This window comes from Harmonia axyridis, chromosome 5 (assembly GCF_914767665.1).
Source record: "Harmonia axyridis chromosome 5, icHarAxyr1.1, whole genome shotgun sequence".
Taxonomy (NCBI): Eukaryota; Metazoa; Arthropoda; class Insecta; order Coleoptera; family Coccinellidae; genus Harmonia; species Harmonia axyridis.
In genome coordinates, this window is record NC_059505.1 from 42,369,300 (window position 1) to 42,379,907 (window position 10,608).

Genomic DNA, 10,608 nt, shown 5'->3' on the forward strand with positions numbered 1-10,608 from the left:
CATCTAGCGGTTAGAACTCGAAGTTGAATGGGTAGGGGAACTACAGGTTTCTGTTTGATAGCTTGAATTAGATAAGTTTTCTGCATTGAAGTTTTGATATTGGAAGATCACTTTCTGAAGAAAATCAAATACGATTAATTGCATAAATTGTTCAGTTTATTTACAATTTCATATATATTACTTTGAAGGTTGTAGTTTAAGAAGCTAAAGTTTTGTGGACATGGAGTTTTTGATGTATCACATAATTTAGTGTACTTTCAATTAGTACCATTAGATATCCGTAAGAGGGAGACACATTCACAAAGAAGAAAAAGACAAGAATTGGGTGATTTTGTAAATTAAAAGCTATACATTCCTTCGTAATTTGTTGAAATTATAATAGGAAGCGTAAACACATTGTATTCAGTATCATTGTAATAATACATGTTTCTAATTTCCAGATTAAGTATCCGGATGTTTCTTATATAGCTTGAATTCTAAATTTTTTGCGCTCAAAACCTGTTTTTTTTCACTTTTTGGTTCTACATGATAAATAAAATGTAATACATACCAATCACTTCGACAGTATTGTCGGTTTTCGAGATATTTAGCATAACAGGTTTTTTTAATATGTATTAGTCATTTGGAATAGGTAGGTATTTGATATCACAAAAGTTGCGGTGAATCCTATTGGAATTCATTTCTAGTAGAATATTAAACATGAATTATTGTCTCGATTAGTATATTTGAAATGGAACAGTGATATACAGGCCACAGGATATGAAAAAACAGCCTGCCAAATTTCTTTTATGGAAATTTTTAGAATATTTCCTATTCCAAATCGAAGACCCTGTCTATTATCGATTCATAAGTTACACAAACGGAAGTTGTACACATTTTATCATCTTCTACCGAAATCTACTGTTTTTCCTTGAAACAGCAGTTTTTAACAAAAATGATTACCTATATTATATTATTAAACAGTATATTATCGGGAAAATTTTTTTTTTCACTCTTATCAATCAATGAATGGAATTAAAGAGGAAATATTAATATTTACCGTTTTTCAGAAAAAAAAGGAAGGAAAACCAATGAATTTCACCTTTTACAAAAAGGGGTTTTTCAATGAGACTTCTCATTTTGGATATCCCGCTAGCACTTTTGAAGAGGTGTTTTTTTGAGATATGACAAGTAGAAACTAAGCCATTACTGAAAATTGCAATAAAGAATTATAAAAAACGATACACGTAGGGCTTCATCAAGCAAAGTAGCTTGACATTTTTTGACTTGAAAATCAAGCTCGTGAAAAATTACTTACTTGAGCTTGACTTGATTTAGATATTTATTGCTCTACTTGATATCCAGCTACTTGATATTACTTGAGCTTGATATGCACGCGTCGCATGGCATATATTTCTGCAATCTCGTGCGCGCTTAGACTAAATAAGGGGATTCCTCGATTGCCGAGAGACTGAAGCATTCGCCAGTGTGACTTTATTAATAGTTTTCTCACATTTCTATGAAATCTATTGGTAGATTTTGGTAGTTTCAGAAATATATTTCCAAACATGGCCAAAATTGCCAAGGATTTTTCATCAACGCCAGCATTTTCAGCTACTGTTGAAAGACAATTTTCCAGAGCTGCTCTTACAGTTACAAAAACCCGCAATAGGTTAGGCGACAAATATATGAGATACCTCAAGTGTCTTAGATCCTGGATGGCAAATTATGAAATCAAACAAAGCCTGGAGGTTTCTCATTTCTCAATATTAAGAAACTTTATTTTTTTATTATTTTTTATTTTTTTATGATTTATAGTGATTTGATTTATGTTACTATTTAAAAAAACTTGATATTTTCGGTTCTTTTATACAATAAGTTTAATAAATAAAACTGTTTTTTGCAAGGTTCCTTCTCATTTCATCATTTTTTTATTGTCATGACACTACACAATAAAACTGCTAAAAATCAAGCTTGATATTAATCAAGTACTTGATAAATAAATACTTGACTCGACTTGAGATTGAAAAACCAAAGAAACTATCTAGTAGGGATTTAGTGCTTGGCTTGATTTTCAAGCTAGTTCACTTGAGCTTAACTAGAAATCAAGTCAAGCTCAAGCCAAGTCAATGCTCCACAATCGATTCAAGACCTCAAAGATGGAATTCGTGAAGTTATCAAGGACACAAAACTGAAAATCTGCGAATTGTGGTCATGGAAAAAAACATCCATTAATAATTCTTAGAATATACCCCTTTTTGAATATAAAAATGAAACCTTTTATTCGAAAATCCTAAACTAGATAAGCAGCGCACTAAAAAATCTCTTCTTTCCATATGAAAACAACAATAACCACCATAAAAACACGAACATAATCGTCATATAATATAGACAACCACCCCATCGGTGATAAATGAAACGATAGAGAAATTGAATCACAATTGGGGTGTGCATATGGTCCAGAGGGATGCTAGCTGGTCTGCCTCGAATTGAAGTGGGGGCGGGAGAGAGGTCATACGCTGGATTTCACGCTTTAGCCGATTGCCTTCTAATGAACTTATGGTGTTTGAAAATGCCCCAGAGATTTGCAGTAGGCCGGGCGCAATTGCCATAAGTCCAATTATTTGGGGTGTGTTTGGGACCGATTGTTCTTTTACAGCAGTTTAATTGACACGTTTTCGATCAGTTTTGGTCCTTCACGTGGGGATGAGGAGAGAGTTTGAATAAGGTTTTATTTTAGGTTGGGTGGTATTTCGATGTTTTTGAATTTGGAAATAGTGGGTAGACGAAATTTTTGTGTGATCTTTGCTGGCTGAATGTATAGGTAAATTGAGAAACTAGAATTTTCAGTTTCAGCAGAACATCTTTACTAGCTATAATCTAACGGGTGTTTTTTTTTCGAGGTATATAACTTTAAGTTGTCATTACTGTTCAAGATGGCGATCGATTTAACAGCTGTCAAGTGATTTATTCTCAGTTTGGTTTGGCAATTCGTCATGAATAGACTCACGCTTGAACAACGCTCGCAAATAGTGCAATTTCATTTCGAAAATAATGGTTCTGTGCGGAATACGTATCGCGCACTACGTCCATTTTATTTTGTTTAGCGATGAAGCGCACTTCTGGTTGAATGGCTATGTCAACAAATAAAACTGCCGCATTTGGAGTGAAGCTAATCCTCAAGTGTATGTCGAAACACCGTTACATCCAGAAAAACTGACTGTTTGGTGCGCTTTATGGGCTGGTGGAATCATTGGTCCGTACTTCTTCAAAAACGATGATGGCCAGAACGTTACAGTCAATTGTCATCGGTATAGAGCCATGATTACTAACTTTTTCATTCCTGAATTGAACAACCATGATGTCCAGGAGATGTGGTTCCAACAAGACGGCGCAACATGTCACACAGCTCGTGCCACACTTTTGGTGACCGACTAATTTCACGTTTTGGACCTGTGAATTGGCCTCCAAGATCTTGTGATTTAACACCGCTAGACTACTTTCTGTGGGGCTATGTAAAGTCATTGGTCTATGCGGATAAGCCACAAACCCTTGATCATTTGGAAGACAACATTCGCCGTGTTATTGCCGATATACGGCCACAAATGTTGGAAAAAGTCATCGAAAATTGGACGTCCAGATTGGACTACATCCGAGCCAGCCGTGGCGGTCATATGCCAGAAATCATATTTAAAATGTAATGCCACAAGATTATCCTGCGGATGAATAAAATTCATGTCATTCGAATAATCCATCGTTGTTTTATTGCAATTTAAAGTTCTGTAACTCTAAAAAAAACACCCTTCACCTTTGAATTATCCAACTTTCGAAGAAGTTTCGTTCTATCCAGCGACGTAAATCATCCATAATCAACATATCAGCAAACCCATCAACTATAGGATCGATATCCGCGTGTCTACAATTCCTAGATCCGACCAATAAAATTTAAATGAACGACATTTCACATCATCATATCGAAGAACTTTCCTGTGTCGTGATAGCGCACAACCGAGACCAATTTCGACGTCTGTCTTTTAATCGCGTGACAAATGCCTGTCGCCAGTAAAAAAAAACGTCCTGGGGACGATCAGAACCCGATAGGTCAGAAATGCCGATGAAATAACTCGTTAATGCATTCAATTTTCAAAAAAGGGGGAAAATCCACTCACGAGCACAAATTATCTGTCTTCTTCATTAGACGTTTTGTTCGATTGTCTTTGTATAGGGCTCAATTTCAGGTAATTTCTACGTTTGTGTGCGGCAATACACCTGCTTGGGAAACATGCAGGGTAGGATGATATTTTTTCGATTAATGGATAATGGGAGAATTGACTTATCGTGATTGTTCTACGTTTTTAGATATTCAGACGTTGGAAATTGTAGATGGACGGTCTGTGTTTGAGGAACTAATAACAAGTTATTATACGAGGCTGATGGATGAAGATTTGTCCGAAGTTTCATTATTGAAGGCTTAGGATAGGTTAATAGCTAGGAGAATTCAATTGAAGATTAGGAAAAGCTTTGTGATACTGAGTTATTCTTGTCGTAGTACGGAGTTTACAGCCCTCTTTCAATGACATATGTCAACTAGAACTGTCATCCGAAGCGTCATATGTTTAGTTGAAGTTTGGCCATTAAAAAATACGGATCTTTCATCTACTGTTGAATGTGTGAAAATTGTGAAAACTGACTTCAAAAATTATGATTCTGTAGTAAGTACCTATATTTTGTACATTATGGGCAGATTTTGGTCGAAATAATCGTTCATCTGAACGTACAATTGGTAAGACAGTGAAGAAAGGAGATGGCCAAACCGAATATTCACGGTTCCAAGCTCATGGTCAGTATTTGGTGGGACCAGCTCGAAGTAGTGTATTATGAGTTGTTGAAAGCGACTGAACAATCACAGGCGATCGTAGTCGAACGCAGTTAATGCATTGGAACCGAGCATTGAACGACAAACGGCTACAATACAACAATTCATCTATGGATGAAATGGACATTACCGTTAGGGATTCATCAAGCCAAGTAGCTAGACATTTTAGCCAACTATATACTTGACTCGAAAATCAAGCTCGTGAAAAATTACATACTTGTGCATGACTTGACTTGATTTTAGATATTTATTGCTTGACTTGATATCAAGCTACTTGCTATTACTTGAGCTTGATATGCACGCGTCGCACGGCATTTATTTCTGCAATCTCGTGCGCGCTTGGACTAAATATGGGGATTCCTCGAACGCCGAGAGACTGAAGCATTCGCCAGTGTGACTTTATCAGTAGTTTTTTACATTTCCATTAAATCTATTGGTTGATTTTGGTAGTTTCAGAAATATCTTTTCGAACTTGGCCGAAATGGCCAAGGATTTTTTATCAACGCCAGCATCTTCACCTCCTGTTGAAAGACAATTTTCCACAGCTGCTGTTACAGTTTCAAAAACCCGCAATAGATTAGGCGACAAATCTATAAGATGCCTCATGTGTCTTAGAACCTGGTTGGAAAATTATGAAATCAAAACAAAGCCTGGAGGTTTCTCAAAATTAAGAAACTTTATTTTTTTATTATTTTTATTTTGTTGTGATTTATAGTGATTCAATTTATGTTTCTTTTTCAAAAGAGTTGATATTTTCGTTTCTTTTATACAATAAGGTTAATAAATGCAAGTGTTTTGCAAGTTTCTTTCTCATTTCATCATTTTTTATTGATGTGACACTACACAATAAAACTGCTGAAAATCAAGTAGCTTGGTATCATTCAAGTAGTAGCTTGAAAATCAAATCAAGCCAAGCCATGAATCCCTAATTACCGTGCGAATTGAGTTATTAATACGCCTGTCCACGTCAAGAAACCGCCTAATACTCTTCTAATAAGCCACATCGCAGGTACTCAATCACCTCCCACACACCCAAAAACAAAAACCACACCGTGAGAACCGCATTTTTCAAAATTTCAGACCATCCCGACGACACAACACTTGTTTGTGTATAATCGTCGTCTAGAACCTCCTAATTCAAGCCGTCCCGACCATAACGAGTCGCTTAAAAATCGCACAGACACACCAGAAACGTCACCAACAGACCCAATTTCCTTTTTTTATGGCCCTGGTCTGCGAATTTTGTTTCCGGTGCTACCTGTTATTACCGGTATCTCTTCCGTCCTTCTGGCGGCCTTCAGGTAGATCCCTAAACAAACGAAATCGGTGTCGGCCGAACGTCATAATCTCACGCGGAGTTCAGCGCAAATTAGAGGTCCGCACACTGGTATTTTTATTTTTTTTTTTTTTTAGGTGGGATCTATCGTTCATTGCGGTATATTTGTCATAGGGAGCACAAAAAAGATGTTGATTAGTCGACTAATGTCAGTTGTGACGTTGAAAATTGCAGGATCTCTGATGACAATCATTCTAAGATCGTTAGCGATGGATCGGTCGATGGACAGAAAAAAAAATGAGATGGTAAGGTTTAATTTTCCAACGTCGTGTCTAGGTGTATTACTTAGCATCCTACGGGTTTTTCTGGAAAACTGGTGATTTTTAGAGCGGATGTTGTGTACATGCGATTCTCGGGTTCAATGTTGTTGAAAAACAAGAGCTGCTGTGTCATCAAATTACCAGGAATTGGTCAATGAAAGACACGTTATGTATCTTGACAGAAGAAAGGAGTGATTTGTTTTCAACCTTTTGATTATTTTCTGGATGTAATTTTCATGGGGTCTCAATTTCACGTAGCATTATTTGAAAAAACTCGGAAATTTCCGCAGATAAAAATGCGTTGAAAAATATAGGGTGTCCCATTCAAAAAAAAAAACAACTCTCCCCTATAACTCCAAAACGGTAAATAATTTCTATGATCTGTTATGAGTATCTATCACATAGAGTAATAAACATAGTTAGAAGAAGTACACGCAATTTTCACATGGTTAGATTACGTTTTCGGATTGTAATATATTTTCAAATCCACAATTTTACTATATCGTTATGAATGTATGTTATATTGAATGAAATATATTTATTTGAGTGATTCCCGATTAAATATGCAAATGTGAATATTTGGAATCCGATATTTTTCTTAATTGTCGAATTTATAATAAGCAGAATATTTATTAATTTCTGTATATACCTGCTGAAATCCAAGGTTTGGCAACTTTTGCTCTCCTAGTGTCTTCGGTTGTTTAACGTCGTTTGGCGCGCTTGAATTTTGTTTTCTGAACTCCTAATATATTTAGGTATTCATTTCAATATATTTTGAGTTAATATGAAACGCTGATTCACTATGGGACATAAGAAGTGCGTTCTTTTTGGAGAAACTCTCGAATCGAGTGAAATATCGTATCACTGATATGTTTTCATTTCCGCGCGCTTCATGTCAAAAGGGATAGTTCATGTTGGGGACAAAATTTGCTTACTGAAAAAAATAATATGCTCCCTCTATCTATGTTTATTTTTTCGAAGAGTATCATATCATAAACCATAAGCATTACAAAAAAAAAAGTTTTAGAATACCTCGAATAAAAACTAAGATATCGCAAAAAATTTAATTTCTTTTTTTAGAAAGTCGTGAAGAATCAAGATATCCATGATCTGCTGTCTGATATCTTATTATTTCGAAAAAAAGAGATCAGGGGTCTTTGTCTTATAGTTCTCGAGATTCTTTCAATGAGCATCGAATTTGGGACACCCTGTACAATAATTAGATTGATACGTGGTCTTGAGTTTTATTAAATAATTTCATTCAAATATTTTTCAAACGAAATCAGACTCCAAATATTCAGATTAATCAGTTTAATCCATCCGAATTCATAGAACGAATGATATGCAGCTAGATCATTTCCTGAATAGCTCGAAATCATGTTCTTTGTCGTTTTATTGATAATAAAATTGAACATTTCCTGATGTTTGAATAGATAAAAGAGATATAATGCTGAAGGTTTTTAATATGAAGCTGAAGCTCGGAATCATCCTACACTGTGTCATTTCCTCTACTACGCATACTAATAATTAATTCAAGGAATCATTTCAGCAAATTTTGAATATACAGGGCCCTAAAAAACAGCGTGTTCAGTTTTCCTGGACGGGTTTCAATTTTTCAGAACAATGCCTTCGCAATTTTTATTTTTGGCATTTTTGATTAACTGATTAACTGGTTTTTGTCAAGTCTATAAGTCTTTCCTTTCTTTAGTCATGGTTCCCCACATTCTTCTATATTGCACGAAACATTTTGGTCTTCAAAGAAATAAACTTTTTAAGCATTATAGGCATCTGTCCAACGAAACAATTATTTCCAAATTCGACTGGATATGATGAATTTTTTGATTTCTTTCTTACAGTTAAAATTTGTACCAAAATTTTTGAGACATACGTCAAATAGGATCGGTTCCAGAATGGAACCCTGTGGGATTGCAAGATTTCTACTCTTGGAGGATTCCATCATAGAATTTCTCTCTCAGCTTCCTCTTTCTTATAGCAGAATTTTTATACACCACAAAAAAAGTGTCAGCCTAGTGAAAAACTCCCTTTCTGGTAATAGTTATTTTACTAGGCAGCAAAGTATAGTAGATTGACTGCCGCGGCTGATAGTTCATAGCCAAGCGTAGCGAGGCTAGGAATTCAGCCAAGCCAGTCAATCTACTTTGCTGCCGAGTTAAACATATAATTTTTTCTTTGATTTTTTATCATGATACATTTAGGATATTGTATTTGCAAATTATTACAATTCCCACAATCTTTTTATTCTTCCTGTAGTGATATATTAAAACGAAATTTGATAGAAATCGCAATTGTTGGAATGGTTGGTTGCTATGGAAATGTATATGTCCATGAGAAATATAGTTTGCCAACTTATGAAATATCTGACAATTTATTGGAAAAATATCAGATATATTTATATTATGGACAGTGATAGCGACTTAGAAGTATCTACTCCACTAGAAATAAGGAAGGTGGTAAAACATATTGATTGTCAGAAAATGTCGAATGTTTCATTTGCATTAAGAATAATCACTTTGCTGCCTTAGCAGGAAAAGTAATACTTTGCTGATTGATATGTGTCAGCAAAATCAACGGAGAAAAAATTCATTAATTATCCTTCAACACACCAATATAAACTTTGAAGCGATGACATTGAAACTCAGTGCTTTGATAAAAGTTTGATTGGCTTGACTTTCTCTTACTTTCTTTCTAGGTTCATTTTCTACGCATCTTTCCATTCCTAACAGAAAGCCATTCAAATTGATTAAGTCACAATAAACTACCTAAGGTAATTTTTTCCAACAACTCTGTCTTGGTGTTCCCCCAAATCCTCCTTAAAGCCTCTCCTTCCCCCAGTACATCACTCCTATCAAGAAAATTGATGAAACACATGCCGAGATAGATCCAGACAAGTACACACGAGAACCTGCTACATCCGTCTGATTGGAAGACGCGTATAAGAAGAGACGATACGCATTACGCAACATTGTAGGGATCACGCAAAGACTGCTGCAGAGCAGATAAAGATATAATTTTCATGATGTACGTGGGAGCCGGTAAATAAAAGACAATAGAGGAGTCTTCCCGTGGGTCGCAAATCCAGTTAGCACCCCCCTCGATGGAAGGAAAAGAGGAGAACAATATGTGCGTTAGTATGAAGAGGGAAGTCAAGAAGACAATGGGCTGTGACGGTGGCGTGTTATGTAGCAGCAGGTTGCTTTGTTATGATGGGACAGGGTGGTATTGCAGTAGGGGTGAGGATGTAGAGGATTATGGGGATGTTGGGAGATGACAAGTTGGTGTACGAGCCAGAAGAGTGCAAGAGAAATCAAGTGGTTTCACTTACGAGTCTATTGAAAGTGAAGACAGTTTTGTACAGATGGCAGTGCTAGTATTATATCTATATGATTTTTAGTTAGTAGCAACCTTCAAACGTCAAAATTTGACAGTTGTCCGACCGTTAATTTGTTATTCGAAAAAAGATGGAAAAAAGAATTTCGTGGGCTGATAAAACATTGTCTTATGAAGGGAAAATACAGTTGAAGCAAAATCTTGATGAAGAGTTTCCTGGGTTTGCACCAGGAAAATCAACCATCATTGATTAGTATACTGAGTTTAAACGTGGTGAAATGAACACCGAAGACGGCGAATGCAGTGGATGCCCAAAAGAGGCAGTCACCGATGAAAAATCAAAAAATTTCACAAAATAATTTTGAAGGACCGTGAAGTGAAGTTGATAGAGATAGCAGACATTGATGTGAAGATATCATCTGAACGTGTACATCATATCATTCACGAATATTTGTACATGAGAAAGCTGTGTGCAAAGTAGGTGCCGCGCTAGCTCACGATCGACCTAAAATAACGTGTTAATGATTCTGAGCTTCTGTTTAAACCTGTTTAAGTGCAATAAACCTGAATTTTTGCGTCGATATGTGACAATGGATGAAACATGGCTCCATCATTTCACTTTGGAGTCCAATCGACAGTCAGCTGAGTATACTGCACACGATGAACTGAATCCAAAGCGAAGAAAAACAACAGTCAGCTGGCAAGGTTATGGCATCAGTATTTTGGGATGCGCAAGGTATAATAATCATTGATTACCTTCAAAAGGGCCAGAACATCAACAGCGATTATTATATAGCGTTATTGGATGG